The sequence below is a fragment of the Sparus aurata genome, chromosome 5 (genome assembly GCF_900880675.1).
Source record: "Sparus aurata chromosome 5, fSpaAur1.1, whole genome shotgun sequence".
Taxonomy (NCBI): domain Eukaryota; kingdom Metazoa; phylum Chordata; class Actinopteri; order Spariformes; family Sparidae; genus Sparus; species Sparus aurata.
In genome coordinates this window covers 12855145-12875496 of record NC_044191.1, presented here as the reverse complement: position 1 = coordinate 12875496, position 20352 = coordinate 12855145, and the positions used below count along the sequence as shown (strand labels likewise).

General features: G+C 43.0%; 1 long non-coding RNA gene across 1 annotated transcript in view; it reads right to left on the bottom strand.

The window, feature by feature from the left end:
• Nucleotides 1–3874: 3874 nt before the first annotated feature.
• Nucleotides 3875–20352, bottom strand: part of LOC115581916 (uncharacterized) — a 39224-nt gene continuing 22746 nt past the window's right edge. The window contains exons 3-4 of the long non-coding RNA XR_003984078.1: nt 7994–8092; nt 3875–4201 (exon numbers count right to left, since the gene is read on the bottom strand). This is a non-coding gene — a long non-coding RNA (uncharacterized LOC115581916). The remainder of the gene's footprint in view (nt 4202–7993; nt 8093–20352) is intronic.

Below are 20352 nucleotides of genomic sequence, written 5' to 3'. Positions count from 1 at the left end.
AAACTACATAAACTAGCGGTCGGAAAACTAGACCATGGATTAAATCTACGCCGGAATATCTCTTTAAGCCTTCACAAAGGGGGTGTTGTCACACCCTGATTGGCTGAAGAGGGGAATGCCCAAAGCTGCTTTCACTCATTAATTAGGAGCCACACCCTGCACACAGGTGATCTTAAACCACTGCAGTCAATTCAGTGGAACCTTGAAACTCAGCTAAAACAAACAAGATAGCGAGTACTACATAAAGGGACTGCTACAAAAAGAACAGACTTTATTTACAATTCAGCAGAGAGGAAAACGCAATGCAGTGTCAAAAAGGGAGACGGAGAGACACCCCGTGGCTACGAGTTCAGCAAAAAATACAACCAACCTGAAGAAGCACTTGAAAGAGCACCACCCTGCTATTAATGCCACAGTAAGTTAGCTAACTGTGTCATGCATATACGTTTGCTAATGTTACTGGGCAGATGGCTGTGTTAGCTTGCCGTGAATTTGCTAGCAAGCCATGTTAGCTTAGCCTGGCTGGAAGACAGTTTCTCTCGCAAAAAAAGTTTTCAATTTGCGGTATGAAAATAATGAATGAAAGAACCCTGCTTCTGGGCTAACGTTTGCTAATGCTTGGTTAATGGCTAGCTTGCTTCAAAGCATGAAGGGCTTGACCATTAATGTAATACAAGTGCAAGACAACATTAGTGTTTTGGTCAGACAAGTGAAAGGCTTTATCATATTGTGATGTTCCATTGAAACATGGAGAGGAAGACAATGTTGGCAAGAAACAAAAACAAAAGCCTAATTGAATATGTTTAAAGAGAGACATTTTAAAGAAAGGTTGACTAAAATGTACAGACTTTTTGTTGACTTAAGCACTTTTCGCATGGGACTAGTATTACCTGCGGACCTCCAGTAATTTGTAATTATTGCTGAGGTCGTCTGTGATCTTAATCCATTGCGAATCTGCCATGTCCATAATTTGTAAAGTAAAAATTCCACTGCAAATTACTTACCATACTTCGCCAAACACAGAGGTCATGTGATAATATTAGTCCCGTTTGAATCGGCATCTCTGTGATTTGGGGTCGTTTTTTGTTTTTTCTCATGGTTTTTTGTGTTTTCCACGCCTTTTTTCTGCCTTTTTTCTGCCTTTTTGCTGGTCGAGAATTATAGAGGCTGCGTGGGCAATTATAAATTAAAGTTTTGACAGCATTTTGGGTCCAAATTCAGGAGGCTCATCAGAAGAGCGAAATCTCGAAAGATGATTTGATGGATTACATGCATGGCAGCATGCGGTAAGTAACATGTTTCTATCTTTCAACAGGCTCACCAGTTATTATTATATTAAAAATATCCATATATAACAGTTGTGCTGCTCCAACGAGGGCTCTGGTGCGATCGATCCGGGGGATAATGTCAGTAAATTCGAGTTAAAACACAGACTTCGCTTATCCCGTGCGAATGCACCGTACGAAACACAGACGTGGTGGGGTAATTTCTAAATCATATGAGGCCCCCAGGTAATACTAGTCCCGTGCAAATAGGGCTTTAAACTGGATCATTGTGAGTTGTGAAGCATTTTCATCTGAAGACTAAAGCACTGTTTACAAAAAGAATGATCACTATGAGTCTACACCACAACTGTAACCAGGACAGTCATTAATAAAATAGTTGGGACCACTTTTAGAATGATTATATGAACGCTAGAAACACAGGCAGCCATCAAAATCTATTTGAATTTACAGGACCATCAATTATTTTGATTTTGGGCTATTTTTCTACAAAATAATCTTGCAAGAGTGCCTATAAAGCTGGTTTCTAGCTACAGCCTACCTCGTTTATGGGAGCTTACTGCTGGCATTTATCAAACAGTTTTTGGATGGTCTGTTCTAATGACTTTTAGTTATTCAAACAACTTATTGAACGCTTATGTAATGTATATAACTAAAGTTCCTTTTGTCTTTACTGCTGTCCTCTTTGACAGTTGCCAGAGTAATTGATGTTGACTCATACAAACGTTAGAATAGAATTGGTCTTCAAAAGACAACTCTTGTAACAGAGTGTTGTATTCTCCCAACTCCTCTTCTCATCTTTGAAAAATTTAATAAAACCATACCCTTCTGGGGTTTTTGGTTTATTTTATCTCTGGGTGAGGTAGGCTATAAGGTCGTCAATATCCATTTACCAAAGCTACCGACAGAGCTGGAGCGTCCAGCGCGTGCTTGACGACACTGTCTACAGAACTTTTTTGTTCAAAATTGTAGATGCTGACATCCTTATTGTTATACTCATGGTTATAGGTATTGTTTATAGGTAAGACTCAAGCTAAATCAAAAATTGCTGTAAAAATTAATGCCGATCTACGTCATTGCCACTTTTGCTGTGGATAGAAGTAGCCATCAGAGAACATGAATGAAATATCAATCAGAAGCCTATGGCAGTGTATTTCATTATGTGGGCTTTTTGTTCCAAGATATCTCTGAAGTGAAGCATTTTTTGCCAGCATCAGGAATGACTGGATATCTTGCACAAGATTTTGTGTTGCATCCGTCACGTTGATGCCAAGACATGTTGGAGCTATTTTAGCACTCCCGGGACACTTTTTTATTGATGTTTCCTGTATTTTGCTAGTTACCTGTAGATGTGACACTGCTGGCTGCAGGGCATCCTTTGTCTCGTCACAAAAGCCACTAGCAGTTGATGCAAACATCATTGGACACTCTTGGAAAACACACCATCTCGCCTGTCATGCTGTAACAATCACATCAACAACTTGGTGCAAACATGAGGTGTAAAAATGTGCACAGACACAGCCATCACCTCAGATTCCTGTCCCATACGACCACTGACGTGTTTGTGTGAGCTCGGCTGTCTGTGTTTGTGTGAGACTACAGTATGTGCGTGTCTGTCTGTCTGTGAGGGGATAGGTGGAGGCCATCTTTCATCTCTTGCTGTGATCAGATATTCTACGTGATATGATATGATGATACAGGCCCAATTAAGGGATGGGGTTGTGTGAAAAATGTGATGACAGGGCAAGCGGAAGACTAGACTGTGATCTGACATCCGAGAGGGGGAGAAAGACAAGGAAGAGAGAGAGTGAGGGAGAGAGAAAGGTAGAAAGAGAATGGGTAAGGGCGGGGGAAAACAAGGGCGGGACAGATGGGACTGAGAGACGGTTGTAGGAAGAGGGGAAGAGTGATGCCGGTAAAGGAAATGAAGATGGGGTAAGTGTGAGAAAAATAGTGAGGATGAATGTTAAGCAGGGAGGGACAGAGAGAATTAATATGATTAGGAAGGAGAAGGGAAAATGAAGAGGCACATAAAAATGGATGGAGAGTAATGAAGGATAGAATATGGAGAAAAATTAGGCCTCTTTCCCATAAGAAACAATTTGTCAAATATATCATGCATCCTACTTTTGAGCCTTCCTGTTGTAGAATTTTAAGGAAACTTTGACAAAAAGATTTTTTTCTTTAAACCTGACATGCAGTGAGAAATGGAAAAGGCAATAAAAGGCGTCGGAAAGAAGCATAGAATCGTTCTAGTTTTTAATTGTTTCATATTTTGAACAAGTGCATTTGATATGACAGACAGACAGTAGTACACCAAAAACACGTACCATGTGGAACGGAGGCTTCCTGGGTACTGTCTGAAATCTGTTTCCCCACATTTCGTAAGTCTGTCTGGATAAACTACAACTGTGTCAGTTGTATGATTTTGATCAGGACGCACAGCACTTTGATCACGCTGCCAGCTTTTATCAGCACGCATGCTCTTTTCATAACCAAATAGGACCCAATTATGTCAAGCACGTTGTTCTTTACCTGGAGTGCCAAAGCACTACACAGCAAGGAGGAAAATAACTCAACTGAAACATCACTTAAAAGAGTAAAAAAAGCCTTTATTTAGCTGTCAAAAAATATACTTGTTAAACTCAATCAATTACATGAAATAAATCCAAGTTTCAATGTGGGGAATATTTTCAGGCCATTTTCTACCATCATACTCCTCCATTAAAAAAATAAATACATTGGTATATTTTTGCATGGTCACAAAGGTAACAAACTCGTATAACCAGGTGACAGAAATAAAGAGTTCAGTGCAGGTCCAAGTCCTGTAGAGAGTAACGTGAAGCTCCGGCACCTTGAGGCATCTGTCTTTGATGAAATCCAGGCTCCACTCTACTCGATCGGGAGGATTAATTCACCTAAAAAAGAGAAATATGAAAATGATTAAAACAATTCAATGATATCATGGAAAATCTTGGTTTATCGTTTAACGCCTGTTACTAAATATTACATCAAAGCACAATGAAAAACTTGAAAAGAAAAAGACGTGAGACTTAATCATCTCTCAGCAACCTGTTAGCTACAGTTTGCCCCAAAACACACAACCTCTGTGGACACAGATTGCCATTGCTAAAGCATGAGGGACAGCACTTGTTGCAGAGTTTCATCACATCCCAAAGCAAGATCCCCGAATGAAAGGAGTTCAGTGAGCAGTGAGTTCTCGGTGTACTTGACGGTTACAAAGACCTCAACAATAGCCGCTGACATTAGTCCCCCTCATATCACACTGCACTTTCCTCCCATTGTTCCCTCTGCACTTCTCACATGTATTGTCTTACGTGATATCCTTAGAACCTGATAAGACGTCCGCTGAAGGTTTTTGTAGCTGAGGACACAGGCCTGGGAGTGTCTCAGGGTTACAACTGCTTATTATTCTCTCATAGAGGAGACTGGGAGACTGTAGGGTCTGGGGAACGCCTTATCGGATCCCCTTTACACCCAGGCTAACCTGGGTTACCCGCACCTCCAGCCCTTCCTACGTTACTCTGGCCATACCTGACACTCCCTTCCTCCAGAAAGACATTATGGTATTACATTTCCCTGAAACTATAGAGGTTGGTGACAAGCATGGGAGGCATTCAGGGGGCCAATGTGAATGTATAGGCTGCCCAGAACAGCTGGGGTCATTTGAGACAGTAAAGAAGCCCGACTGACTCAGTTAAATCTTCAGTGTACAGTGTCATTGTCTGTATCAGAGAACAAAGGCAGCGCAACACGTCATTTTAGGATCCCATGACTTTTCCGAAAGGTTTGCTCCAAATGCATTTGCTAAATTATCTTGTCAGGCACTAGAAATCTCTTCAAAAAGGAGACGTCCCTTGAAAGTTGTTATAGGTCAGCAACTCCACTCAGCTTTTATCAGGAATTCTGAATATACAAAAGTAAATTTTTGGCCAGACTGTCTCCCTCAACAAATTTCTCTTATGTTGGGTTGACAGTTTAAGGGTTGATATAGGGTCTCTGGGACATCAACAGCCAAACTCAACCCAGCTCAAAAAGATGAAGGGAGGTGGATTCAGACAACTCAAGCATACCCCTCTGCCTGCTCGGAGCACCTCAAGGGCACACACTGCCTGCCTGGCCTGCCTGTCTATCTGTGGCAGCTGATCTTAGTCAAAGCTACATGTGCCTCTCTCTGCATCCTCCTCATCTTCTCTGCTGACACTGCAGTTTCATGCCTATATATTAGGATCATATCCGCAGTGTGCATGTGTATGTATGCTTGTGGGTCCAGGGCATTGCTGATGGTTCTAGTAACTCAGCTATATTGGTTACATTAGACTAAGGTTTTAGAAGGTTTTGGAAATCACCTAGTCAAGTGATGATATATTCAGCCAGTACTCATCAGAAAAACTACCATAGCAGTGGACTGTGCAAGACCTTATTACAATATTTATGCTCCTCGTTAGGCAGCAGCCTCTAATGGCTATAGTAATTATTACAGGAGCCAAGGAGGAGGTAAGGTGAAGTAGTATGACGAGAGGCGTGTAGGGAGGGGGTTGGCGTGGATATTTGGGTAAACAAACAAAGGACTTATGTGTTCTGTGAAACAAAAAGTCAACAATGAGTTATTTTAACTTACGTAGTTAACATAACCTGATTTAAGTTATGTATGTAAACTATGCGCAACTTAAGTTACATAAGTAATATACTTATTTTAACCAAAACACATGTCTTAATAAAGCTAGTTTAACGTAGTTTTAGTGCCTAAAATCTAATCAAACTGTGACCATACTATAAAGATCCAGAACACATGTCGCTGGTATGCTGGTGTGGTCATGTTTTTAAGGTAGTGTGTTGCATTTTGCACATTTTGAGACAGCTCTGGTAAACAGAGCTTTACAGCAGACCCGCAAGACATTGCAGCATGTTTACTGGAATAGCCAGATTCACTCTAGCCAGGCAAAGATGCAAAGATGTTGGCAGTCTTTCTGCAAACCATCGATACACTCACATTAGTATGTGGCATAGGCCGAAGTAAGATAGTGACTTTCTGCAAAACATGTCCTTGACCTTCACATTACATGCTTATGACCTGTCATATCTGCATGGAAGGGGGATGGCGGTAGAGTTATAGGCAAGAGAGCTGCCACATCAGTCACCACAGTTTGAGACTGCTTTGAGACTGATTTGTTAGTGTGAACCGAACAGAAAATCCTAAAGAAATGTAAAGTTGCATCCTAAAGAAATGTGAAGCTTCAGCACATCCACGGTTCGCAGAAACATTGTTACGGCAACATTGTTCCTGGGATTGGGTTTGTTGAATAGGATACTGTTAGTATCAATAACAAATAGCAAAAATGTGAAAAATGAAACGGTGTTAAAAAAAGAAAGAAAAAAAAAACATGTTTTGACATCAAGAATTGAACTGTAATAGAGAAAAACCTCATTCTTTTATCATTCTAATTTTAAGGATTCTTCAATGCCAGTTGACCCAGATTTTCCCAGACCAGATCCACAAACACGGATAGTTGTCATGCTCTCCTACACAATGCGCAGTTATGCAGAAAAATACAGAAATATTTGGGAGTGGTCTCCCCTCATCCACAAAAAACGATTTCATGTCAAAGTGTCCCCAGGGAAACTGACAAAGGCAGAAAGTAGTGCCTGGTGTTACCCCAAGTCTGATAACAGGGTGGAGGAGTTGTACGCCTTGCTCTCCTTCTGCTAACTACTCCCAGTAGACCGCAGTCAGATGCCTCCACTCTCCATGAGGATGCAACTGATGCTGCTGCTGATCTGCAGAGAATATAGGACTCGACTGAAGCCTATCGGAGCTAGAACAGACTACTTATACAGGAGAAACATGATGCAGACACATGCATGCATACATACAGGTGCAGACATGTGCTTGCACTATGTGTCAGACTACTTCATTTACATTATACAGTCCAGGACTGAAGTAGGTTTGGACACATATTGCTGTACACACAGATGCCAACAAACAGACTGGGGGGAATAAATAGACACATATGTACACAAATGCACAGACATGAATAACAAACATGCACATAGACACAGCTGACACACACACACACACACACACACACACACACACACACACACACACACACACCTCAGCACCACCCCATTCTCTCCCTCTCCTTCTTTCTCTGTCTATCTCTGTCCGTGCTTCTGAACCTTAGGGAGACATATTCTTTTTCATCTGTCAGTATGGATGGAAACAGACATGTTCAAAACACACAACAATGGCCTCCCCAGCTCCGAGGAGGCTCTATGTTTTGTATGCTTGAAGCACTGCATTATCTCCTAAGTGTCTAGCAACCCCAGTATAGTAAATAATGAATGTTCCTCTTCCTTCTGCAAAAAACCCTCTTTCACTTTAGGGACCAGTCATGGTTTACCTGTATAAATGCCCTTTCTGTGTCTTAGAAGGGAAGGATAGCACTAAAGGATGTGGGTCAGATGATTTCATTAGCGCAGCATTTCTCTCTGCGTTGCCTTCAATCAGCCGTTTGACAGAAGCAATGTCACTCAAAAGAAATGTCTTACGAACACCTTCATGTAGAACTCTCTGAGAAATGGCATGCGGAGACCGTTGATCCATAGCATGGAATTTTTGTGAAAAATATAACCCATATAATAAGAGGGCAGAAACAGTAATGCTTGAAAGAAGAGAGCGTAGTCACCTCTGAGATCAGATGAATATCCTTGACGTCTTTAGCCTGGACACTCCAGTCATTACGCCATTTGTTTCCGGGTCAAAATCCATGAAGTCCTTATCCAACCTGCAAACACAGGAAACACATCATGTTTAGTGCTTTCAATGTAAACGTGCAGTAGTAAACAAGCAATGCACTCATATCACTGCAGACACTGCTTTTTTTTTTTTCTCGATGAGATTCCTCTATGACATATTGGGAAATGCTTTTTGACCCACATGTTTCACTATACTTTGTACAGTGAAGTCAAAACACTAAGTGGGATTGGACAGGTCTGTTGTGTGCCACTACATAACTAAGTCTCTTTGGTCTCCCTCCCCCATTCATTCAGAGGTTACATCGAAAGAGTTTCAGCTATTGTGAATTATTTACTTGATTCACCATTCGGGCCTTTAACCCCTCATCAAATGCACAGGCAGCCGGGGTTAAAAATACACTCCCACAGGATCTCAGTTTGAGTCTACGTGCATGTGTGTGTGAGAGTGTGCATGTGTGTGAGAGTGTGCATGTGTGTGAGAGAGTGTGCATGTGTGTGGGCCAAAATATGGGTTTAAAATATAAAACAGTATATAACCCATGACACATGAAGCACCCTCTCTCTCTATCTCTCTCTCTCTCTCTCTCACAGACACACACACACACACACACACACACACACACACACACGTGCATGTGTGCCCTCGCACACATAGGAATTCATCAGAGCATCATTATGTGGGTACTTTCTGAGTAAGAATCCAGGTCGTCCCAGATGGGATTATTATAACACAGCTTGATCTGTGCAAGAGCTATGGGTGTGATTCTGTGAGCCTGTGTGTGAGAGTGTGTGCATGTTTGTTGGATGGTAAGAGAGTCCTGACCTGTGCTTCATGACCTGAGTGAATGTGAGGGTGCACCCTTGTGTGTGTGTGTGTGGGTGTGTGTGTGTGTGTGTGTGTGTGTTTGTGAAAGTATAGAATATATAGTACAAGAAAAAAAACTGCTATGCCAAACCATTAGCGAGAAGGCGTTTTCCTTGACAGTTGTGTCAACTACACAAACAGGCTTATATTTACTTAAAAGAGAGGATATATAGTGAGCATGTTGAGCCTCTGACTCAAAGGCTGAAATAAAGGAGACTGCCATACAGACTGTCTGACAGCAAACTGATTGAGGCTGCAGCAGCTTCCCCGTCTGATTGAGTGAATATTAATGTCACCAAGATATGTGGGCCTTAATGGATCTGTGCACACACACACACACACACACACAGACACCAACTCTACTTGGCCATGTTGCCGTGGTCTGTCCCTGGCATGCAGCAGTGTTGTCATGGATACCCTCAGACACATCCGCCATCCTATAAGCGGGGGGATGCTGAGCGCTTCAGAGGGGCTGGCGCCGTGCCCCCCCCCCCCCCCCTCCCTCAAACCCTCAACCCCCATTCTCTATCCCCTTCCCCCCAAAACTGAATCCCTGTCCCTTATTCTCCCTGAAAAACCGGCTCAACCTCAAAAAGACTCTCTGCTTGTCAACTGGGGAGGCCTGGAAGCACACAGCAGCTATCTTGTCCCAGTGTCGGGGCCTTTGTTGCTCTTAACTTGAATGGGTTGCAACAGAGCAATGAAAGAGTGCTATCTAGACAGAGCCAGTACCAAGTTAAAGTTACAGCTCGACTCAGAAAACCTAAAATAGATGTTTAACAGGGGAAATGAATGGCTTGTGTGTATGTGTGTTTGGGTCTGTGTGTGTGTGTGTGTGTGTGTGTGTGTTAGCCCTCAGGGCTATGGTTAAGCCTGTAGTTTATCCTGAACTGATCCTTTTCATTAGCCATTATCAATAATTCAACATTGCACTTGCTTTAATGGTTTAATGTGAGCAAATCCTCAATCCACACACATCCACACTGACACACACACACACACACACACACTTACACACTCTACTTAATAGCACTCACTTTCTTGGCCCAGGCTCATTGCCACTGAGGTGAATATAGATGTGTAAAAGTGCATGTAACCCAGTCAGTGCACCTAAACCTTTCAAAGGTAAATACCTATCAATCAGAAAAAAAAACATTTTGCCCCACCAGGCAGTCATAGGATCCCTTGATTTAGAGTAGAAATAATTTCTAATCCCCCTACAAAAGTCTGTTTTACTGTATATCAGGTTATATTTTCCAATAAAAAGGCACATCAAATTCTCTACTCTGAGATGAGGAAATGAAAGGGTTAATCTTTTATGACGCGTCCCCTCCCATCCGTGCTCTCTTTTGCCCTCCCTTTCATATTCTCCAGTATGGCAGTGCTCAGTGCCTGCACATATGCTGAAAAAAAAAAAAAGAATCCTCTTTGATTGGAAGGCTAATTTGAAGTGTCAATTATTCTTATGCAAATGAAGGTACAGTTTCTCACGTCTGAAATGGGCTGGGGCCACAGATGGGTGCGTGTGTGTGTGTGTGTGTGTGTGTGCGTACGTGCACAAATCTCCCTAAAAAAATATACAGCACCATTCCATCCCCCCTCCAACTCTTCATCTATACCTCTTAGGGAAGAAAGCTGACATACAAAGACAGCCGGCATAATGGGACGGGGATATTTGCATGCACATTGTCCGCACCGAACGCCAAACAGATCATAAATCGGGAACACAATGCCAAAACAGTAACAAAGGAGTCGATGTGCAAGTCAATGCCCAAAACATACGCATGGTTTTATGTTGTAATGTAAAATAATGAAGAGATGTTGGGTAAACAGGAAAAGAAAACGAGAGCTTGGTTGTATCGCGGGCAGTATTGTGGGTTAACAAAACAATTTACGAAAGCTTTTGTCATTTAAACATGTTCCGGGAGCATCCTCTTTTGCTATGGAAATACCGGCGGTGCAAGTGAGAAACACAATCCCAGTGTCTGTACGGATAGAGAGGTACAAGAAGATCCTGTTTAAAGAAAAAAGGGAGAGAGAACGAGGGAGAAATTGAGAGCGACAGAGTGTGCCTAAAAGCATACGTTTGTGTCTAAGTACTGTATGTGAATGACTGCATGCTCCTCTTTATGGTAATTAAGGCTTTCGGACTCAAACCTAAATCTGGATGAGAGATTTAGACTGACAAAGTAGGGATGAAAAAGGAGAAAGGAAAAAAAAGCGAAGCAGACAGACGGAGGACTCTACAAATAGAGTCTGTTGTCTGACCCTCTCAGCTGATGTGGTGGTTCAAGTTAAAAAAAAAAAAAAAAAAACCTTTTCAGGCCCAAAACAGGATCAAACAACCTGCTGTGGAGTCCGGTTACACCATAACAATGGCTTACATTCACTCTCAGCCTCAACACACAAGCTTTTACCTCAAAGGGTGTAGAGAGAGAGAAAGTCTGGTTTGGAGGGTGGGTGCGTGCGGGTATGGAAGGGGAGTATAGCGATATCTTAGACGATAATGGTGTTCAACAGATTAGATGGTATCAGCCTACCATGTTTGTTTTCAACTGTCGGCTTCTGCAGCTCTACTGAGATTCATGGTCGACCCCGCAGGCACTCTCAATCGTAAGGAAACTTTTAGATACTGCAGAAGAAAGTGAAGTACGCTGATAGATAGCAGTCAAACTCTTAGATAAAGACAGCTGGTGAAGAGAGCGCAGCCGGGGACAGATCATTGTCCATAAACACCGAGCCATCCTCGAAACCTGAAAACCTACCATTGTCATGATCAGCTGCTGTCCGACTGATCGCATTGAACATTTTGATGGACTTTTAATTGACTGCTGAGTGAATGAGTGGATCCTTCATTAGCTCAGGATTTTCAACTCAGACATATTGACAGATTCCTAAAGATATCATATATCCGACTACAACAGCTGTCCCTGTAAGCTTCTCTGTCCACAGCGGACAATCTGATTAATCACGGACCCACAATAGACAGCTTCTATCTCCCTAACCTCCCAAGACCATGCTTCTCAAGCAATGAAGAGCAGCCGTGGCAATTTGTATTTGTTTTGCACTGGTTCAGTAGTTCTGGAGGAATTAGTATGCAGTCAGGGATGGGAGAGCTTGTCAAGATCAGGGGGAAATCTCTACCCACCCACCGGCTGGATCTACATTCATGAACAAGGTTGACAAGAAAGCTGACTAGTGTAAAGACAAGGAGCAAATAAAATGGTGGAGAATACAATGAATATTCTTTTTCATATGAGTGCACCGAGAACACCTTCGCAGACAGGTCCTTCCTCCATCTGTCCGTCTTGCATGTCTGTTCATCCGTCAAGACACTCACTCTTTTTCCTTTCCACCTATCCCTTCGTCTCTTCTCCCAAACTATGTGTCATGCATGTCAAAACGCTAAGGCCGGTCCTTTTGGAGGGTGTTCTGCCGGACCATGGAGCGAATAAACATCCATGTCAGGAGAAAGTGATCTGGGGCCCTTCTCTCACTGAGCCCGAGCTCTCCTGGGAAACACACAGCTCATACAATGGATAGAGGAGGCCTTTTGTTGAGTCTCTGGGAGCTGCAGGGCTAGCTCTGGATCAAACAGGGGTGTGTGTGTGTGTGTGTGTGTGTGTGTGTGTGTGTGTGCATTTTCGCACAAGCGCAAGCACGCAAACACACGTACACGGGCAAACCGCACTGACATGCAGGATTGAACACACACACCTTCGCCCACACACACAATCACAGACTTTCCTCATCTCCCTAAACTCAGTGTGACTAAGTAAACTTTTTCACCCTTTCGCAGTAGTTACCAAGGGCAGGAAGATGAATTTGAAATAGCCAGCAGGAGAAGAGAGAAGAGACAAAGAGGGTGACGTAAATCAGTGTTGGACTGATTTAGACTGGTTTAGTGTCAGTCTAAAGAGACTTTCTGTTGTACTATATACAAATCACAGTTCAAAGCCCGTGGCTGGGTTCCCTCCTGGGGTCCAAGGCTGGGAAATCCTGCAGGGAAGTGTCTAATACTTGTGGGTAGCCTGTGTGTGTGTGTGTGTGTGGCAAGGTTATTTTTTCCATAAGCTTGAGAAAAATGCATATATAGTATTGGCATGAGATAAAATGATGGAGAGGCTGCAACACATGGACAACCAGTGTTACGTGATTTTAATTGTACTCAGGTCTACAAAAAATTTATTCAAAGCTTAAAAGCAGCAGTTGGGTGAGTTGCACATTAGTAAAATGCTGCATGTAGAGCCATCAGCTGGTTATGTCACCATTGTCTGAGACCTGTTCTTATCATGGCTGTGAACAAAATGTGGTACAGACACTAGAATACAAAATTGCTGCAGTTCGTCCCCTCCTTTCCAGAATTTAAATAAATTTTTATTCAAGCCACTGCCTTGCTCCTGGCTGCCTGCCCCTGGTGTAGGCTCTATGGGAATTCTCCTCACTGAAATGAACTCACACTGTCTGACCCTATTCATCCCCAAGACTGCACTTTCTCTTGGACTCCCCCTTTTCCAGTCCCCCGGTTTCCCACAGACCCCCCCCCCTTCTCTCCCTGCATCCTCCCCTTCTTTCTCCCTACTTTCCACTGCCCCTACCCCTCCCAAGTCTCTGCCTTGCTTTCAACTCCAATTTTAGGCACAATGAAGTTGTTCTGGCTGACAGTTTGGCCAGTAGAATAAGTGTTGTTTGAGCCTGCTGTGTGGCCCTGTAGTGGGCCCATTCTCCCCCTCGCCGGCTCAGTTACCGAGAGCCTTGTTGGTGGACACGGAAGCCATCCGTCCCCACGCTCCCACCCTGACCCAAACAATTAGCCTCAAAGCGCACTCAGGCTCACCTGCGCCTCCTCTTTACATATGGCCACACATACATGGACTTACGAAAACACCAAAAGTGCTGCGGAGCTAACCCTTCTCTATTTGCAACATGCAATATAGGCCTTCACACTTCTTTCTTGTATATTCTTGTCTGTGTTATGAGTTCAACTTGATACCATGTGCTTCTCATCCATATCGCATCTGTTATGGTGCAGTCACTGTTACACCACAGCCAGGTTGGCCTGATTTACTCAGTTACTCCATGTCTTGTAGGACGTGTCAGAAAGGATTCTGTATTGGGGTCAGCTGGAAAGACAAAGCCTGCAGCCCTCTCTCCTCTGTCGCTTTCAGTAAGCATCAACCAGCCTCTCTTTCTCCCCCCTCCCTCTGACCCCCCCCTACTCTCTGTTTCTCTTCGAGCTCGCTGTTTCTGTGTTGCAATGAGCGATCAAACAAATATAGAAATATTTTAGTATAAATATTCTTCTTCTGTGTATCCCCTCTGAAACAGCCACACACACACACACACACACACACACACACCAACAGAAGCCAGGACATGAGAAAGTGGCTGGGAGAGGCCCTGATGGGGGGACCATATGTCCAGGCGTTGTATATCAGTCGGCTCGCCCTCAGCGCTCCGCCAGACCACCATAACTTAGTTTGTCTTCAGCACAAAGTTTGGTCCAAGCTTGGCTGGGTTCATTAGGAACCTATTCTCTGGAGCCAATGAAGCTCAACAGACCTCCAACAAAGGAGCTAATCACACCCACTGCTCTCTCTCTCTCTCTCTCTCTCTCTCTCTCTCTCTCTCTCCCCCTCACCATCGCTCTTTCTCTGAAAAACTCCATCTCGTCTATTTCTGCCTCCCATCTCAATCATTTACTGAATAGAAGCCAAATATAATTAATCAGTCTGTGCAAAACAGTGGTGACTGTTTACCAAAATTTTAGACAATAGTGCACAAATCTTCAGACTGTAGAGCATGAAGAGTAAACAATCACAGCAATGATGACAGAAAATGGCAAGTGTCCAACAGCCATACCTTTCATTCTTTCATGTCTGGACAGTTACAGAAACAAAAATGGATAATTGTGTCTCTATTGAAGATTCACACCTGTGACTGTTTGTGTATGTGAATGGACCCGCGAAGTGTCATGTTCTCACCTGCCAGACCCTTTGCTCTCCCCGATGCGATTGCTACAATGTACGCCCACCACAATGTGTTGTGCGTGCATGCGTCTGTGCACGCATCTGAGTGCATGTGTGAGCAAAAAGGATGTGTTGCACTGACAATGGAGAGCCCCGGGCTGCTGAATACTTGAAATGACCTTGAACCTCAGCATTCTCCATTCCCATGGCTGCAGGGACGGTGAGCGTGTCTGTATCTTTGTGTATGTGTGTTTGAGGAGAAGAACAATGAGGCTTTGCACTTTGTCTGTGCACATAGTAGCCCTCCTGAAATTCTGTAAGGCAGACGGTCAAAACATTTTCTAAAAAATCCGTAGTGAACGGCGTAGGTAAGATGTCCATTGCATTCATGCAGAAGTTAGTGTTTCTTTCCACAAAAATGAAATCTTAAATCAATTTTTAACAACAAAAGCAATTTAAGATGGATTTATCTGTTATCACACCAGCATGAGCTAACCTCTTTCCCTTGTGTGCCCCGCTACCTCACAGCCCACAGTGACCATATTTGCTCACCCTGCATTCAGCAGAGAAAGAGGCTGGCTCCATACCGTGTCCCCTACTGCGCACACAGGCTACAGGCGAGTTTGAACATGGCTAGTCTGGACATGGCTTAAACACACAGACACTGTACACACAGAACGGCTCCAAAGCACACAAATACACACACAAACATACACACGTTCATGCGCACGCTGATGAAGAGGACTTGGTGGGTTAAGAACGACAGTAGGGGGTAGAGATAGCTAAGGGACACCCAGCGAGGGGCGGTAAAGGCCATGTCACTGGGCCCAGCTTGGACACAAATGTCAGCAGCATGACTACCTGTACATGTGGATCCAGCAGTGAGAGAGCAGAGGAGATCGTCAAGAGAACGTACAAAGAAGAGAGGAACAGACATTACCGCAAAGCAAAGGAGGCACATAAGGTCGAGGGAAAACTCAACCCAATCGCCCGTATGAACGCTGTTTGAATGGAGATGGTTTGACTTCCCCTTAAAAATACGTTTTTTGGTCTGCACAAAAACGGATAGAAATGTCCTTAAATTTGGCACCATTGCTGGCTTCTAATAACGGCCCCACCATCACCTATACAATCTGATATGAAAGGTGGCTAATGAGCATAATGTGAATGTGACATGCCACATTAGTGCCACATTTGGTACAAATGTAAACCTTGGACATATCTGTGGATTGCAGAAACGTTTACTGCTGAGACTATATCCGGACGACGAGGCTGGAAAACCTCAACACGTTCTCAGAATAACAGTTTTACCCAAAGCCTAAAATGTTTTAGGATTTAAAGATGCAACACAAACAGAACACAAATCGTGTCTCTTCATCTCGAATGTTTTGTGTGGTTTCAATTTTTTTTTCAGAAAGGGGCAAGGACTTCTCTGAGTGCCAATACAACTTTTTCCACCACAAGTGTTCCAGTGCCATTATGTCAGGTCATTTTCTTTTCAAAGCTAAGTTTTGCCAAGTGTCTTAACCTCTTTCTATGAGCCTGCTATGTTTTTTTTTATTTATTTGTTTTTTTTACATTTTTTAACACTTCGATTTACTCACACAGATGGGTGGACCCCTCCCTCTCAGGCCCTGTTACTGTTCCTGCTCGCCTTCCATTAGCTGTTCAACATTTCAACTTTGAAAATGGAGCGAGAACACAATGCCCTCTGCAGCCTGAAAACACTGAATACATTATAAGAATTTTGCACTTGCACTTTAATATTCCAACAGACACAAACAAACAAGTCTGCATATAGTATACACTGATATTCTGAGGAAAATTCAATGCTTTTTTTTCTCTGTCTCTCCTTTAAAGGTCAACCCTGCACTATTCCGAGGCACTTTGAAGAACAACAAAAAAAACACTTCTGTACATGCACCCATTGTACAAAGAGATAAAATCCACTTTACAGCTCCTCAGGTAACAAAAGAAAGTGTGTACATTGTGATACATTTTCTATTCATCCATGCATTAGTGAAGGAGCTCTTATAGACATAGTGTGTGGACTGTGAAGAGGAGCCTTGTATTTTTTATGTACAATATAATCGATGTGTGAGGTTTTTTTTGTATAGGTACAAAGTGCATGAGTATTGTGGGATTTAACATGCAAACACATAAGCGAGACACACAATCACAAGGTCACAGACAGCAAAACACACAAGAAAGGGAAGCGTTATATGTTTACAGCCCAAAGGGTCCATATTGTACATCATAATATTAATTTTAGCCTTAATAGGTGTTTCCTTCAGATCAAAATTAGCACTAAAAAAATAGTAAATGGTGCAGGTTTTATCAAAGAACCGTAAACTTTTTTCAGTCATGTTGCTTTTCTTTCCGCTTGTTTAAAACAGCAGCAAATACTCAGAGTAATCGCTAAAAGCTGCCAACAGTAGCTACCATTTGCTAGTTAGCTCAGTTCGCGGTGCGCAGCTAGCAGTTTGGACTGGGAGCTCGAAGCATCAGCAAAGTGTGTTTCCACTGCTAGCACAGGAGTTCAAACCAGGAATAGGCTAGCTGGTTAGCATGCTAAACATGCCTTGCAACGCAACACATAGAAGTTCTTGCAAAACAACTGTCATTCCTTCACATTAGGTTGATGGTTTAATTTAAGTTTTGAATGTATGCAACCAAAATTCTTACATATTACACCTTTTGTCTCAAAAGTGTCACCATGTGTATTGTAGAATAGATGCAACTCTCACTAATTGAGTTCAAGGCTACCCATAGCATGACAGGAAATGTGCCCAAATTACACACAAATAGATACACACATAGACACACGGACACACACGCACAATCTCCAGATGGCCATAGATTATAAACACCCTGGCAAATACAGCAACAACAGACTCCTTGAACCTAAAGCCGAGGCCATCTTCCTCTCAGCACACACAAGCACAAGTCCTGCATCCTGAGTCTTAATACAATTTTCCTTTATCCTTCTTCCCTTCATTTCCTTTTGTTTCCTCCATCTCTAACCTCTGCCTGGAATCACAGCGAAGTTCCTCAGTGAAAGCAGTGTGTTCTACTCATCACCGACACTTTTACAGATCCTCAGCCAGACAGTGGTGATTTGTGCCTGTGTTAAGGCAGAACTACTCCTTGCCTCTTTCACAATATAGATTGCTGCCATTATCTGGAGCTATTCCACTAGCTGACACAAAAAAGAAGAAGAAAACATGGGGGTAAAAGGATGAAGGAATTTCACCCAACCACTGTATGAATTGCCGAAGGGACCTGAGTGACAATTTGGTATGCAATTGTCATTGTCAGTCACAGAGACATTGTCATGTCTGATTCCCATCCTGTGGAGCCGAGCTTTAGTGGGTACCAGCTCAATCGTCGGAATAAAATGTGCTATTTTACATGTCCACAAATCATGGATACATTGAAATTTGTATGTGTCATATGTAGCCTATCGTATCAACATTTCTACAATAGGTGCCATGTCACGTTCTTATTACATGTATATGAGCTGATTTTGGCCCAATTCCAATACACCACTTAACCCTACCACTTTGTTTTGCGTGTTGACATCAAGGGGTAGGGTGTCCCGATTGTTTGGATGGAGGGGTAAGGTGAAGTGTGAGGGCAACTTGGCCTCCAAACGGAGAACAGTTCAAACCAAGGAGTGTGAGGACACCTCTTTCAGTGTGTTTTGGTACTCTTCTTTATAACAAGCATGAAACAATTGCGACCAGTTTGCTGATGTCTTGGTAGCAAACTAGCTAGCTTGCTAGTGTTACATTGTCATCGGTGATTTGTGCATGACAGTCCAACATTTTGACATATTTTAATGTTGCATTCCCTCTTTGAAGGTATATGAAGCTCAGAATTTAACAACAGTCCAGCAGCGAAGTTGCCACACTTGGTACCACTCCTCTAATATCAGTGCTGACTGGCAGCTTAAGAGCATGGTTTGCTAATGTTAGTCTATGAAGCACGTATACGGCGAGTAACAAAGCAAAGTTCTTTTTAGTAAGATGACTTGATTGATAGCATGAAGTTGTGAACAAATATGCGGGCGTCCATGCTTTTCTATCTTCATCAGAAGGCATTGTGATAAAACCGGGATTGCCACAACAGTAATCACAACAGTGAAAGACGCTATGTTGAAAATGTCGAGTCATCATGTAAACACCATTAACGTCAACTGATGACTTATGAGAGTCTTGAAGGGTTGTCCCTTTCCATAGGGGAACATTTCAACCAATGCCACTTGTAACTATTCTGAAGGGCCTTCGTACGGAGGTAGGCCAAGATGGCTGCCAAGCATGAGACCACTGTTAGATGCAGAATTTGAACATTTGTAAGCGTGAAACCACTGGATATATTTAAGTAGATGTGGGGACATAATGTTGACAAGATGTCGTGAAATTTTCTTTTTATAATTGTGGCAGCAGAACGGGGTCAACTAAAACATTATCTTTTCCTAACCCTAACCAATTACACTAAGCAGACAATGTGCACAGCATTGTCACAACATAAAATTGAAAATGAAACCTAAAGAAATGTTAGCGGTTTGCAGAAATGTACATGGCCAACATTTATTTTGGCAATTGGGTAATGGATACAGTTTGCTGTCAGAGGGCAGTTTTCCACTGAGCATCACAATGCTTTTATTTGCATAGCTGATAGGAATTAAATAGGGTTTGTGGATTTATTGTGGTTAATATATGTGCTATTACCTGTATACACACATTCAAACACACACACACAAACATTTTACATTGAGCCAGGACCTTTGACTTTAGCGGAACCAGACTAATATTTCAAATAAGGTGGAGTGAATGCGGCGGAAATGCAAATTCAACAGTGTCCCTTTTCACATCGAGGAATTAAATCAAAGCTTTTGTGGCTGCTGGGCAGTGAGGGTGGGAAAAAAACGGCGAGGCGAGGGGGTTCCTTGGGCCACTCGTTTGGGCTGTGAATGAGCCAGTGCCCAAGCGGGAAAGATGGTGTGCCAGTGGTGTGCTCTCTGCTAATTGATTGCCTCTACTAACAAGAGCATAATGTATTCTATTGTGATCATCCGTTGCCCATGTTCATTAAGCCAGGAAGCAGCGTGATCTTTCCTTTTTGTCTTGCTCTGGCCCTTTTCTCTTCCCTGCTCCTCTCATTCCCTCCGCCCAATCCCCTTTTCCTTTCTCGCTTCTTTTCTTTCTCTGCGTCTCTCTCTCTCTCTCTCTCTCTCTCTCTCCCTCTCTCCCCCTCTCTCTCTCTCAAAAGGTGATGCAAAGGTGGTATGACAGGCAAAGCATCCCTCACCATCCCAAATGTGAAAAATGAAGAGGAACAAAGGACAGATGGAGGGAATGGAGTAGGTGGCTGGTAGGACGATGCGGGAAGGAAGTGTGGATGAAAGGATGAGAGGAAAAGACAAGTAGGAGAGGATGACGGTTGAGAAGGT